We start from the raw sequence: 208 nt of genomic DNA, 5'->3' as shown, positions 1-208 counted from the left end.
GTAATCCGCCCTTTTGTCACGAGTCTTTTTGGGGCCCCGGGCGCTGCGGGCAAACGGCAGGAGGCAGGTTTTTGCGGGGGGCAGGCTCGGGACTCTCGGGGATTTGCGGGTAGTCATTCCCTTTGGCGCTTGTTTTTTGCTTGCCGGGTTTAAATTTTGATTCCCCAGGCGATTGGGGAGGGAAAGGGGGAAGAGAAACGGGGAAAGA

Source organism: Penaeus monodon, chromosome 15 (genome assembly GCF_015228065.2).
Source record: "Penaeus monodon isolate SGIC_2016 chromosome 15, NSTDA_Pmon_1, whole genome shotgun sequence".
NCBI lineage: Eukaryota > Metazoa > Arthropoda > Malacostraca > Decapoda > Penaeidae > Penaeus > Penaeus monodon.
The sequence above is the reverse complement of the archived record's forward strand: the minus strand, read 5'-3'. Positions refer to the sequence as shown.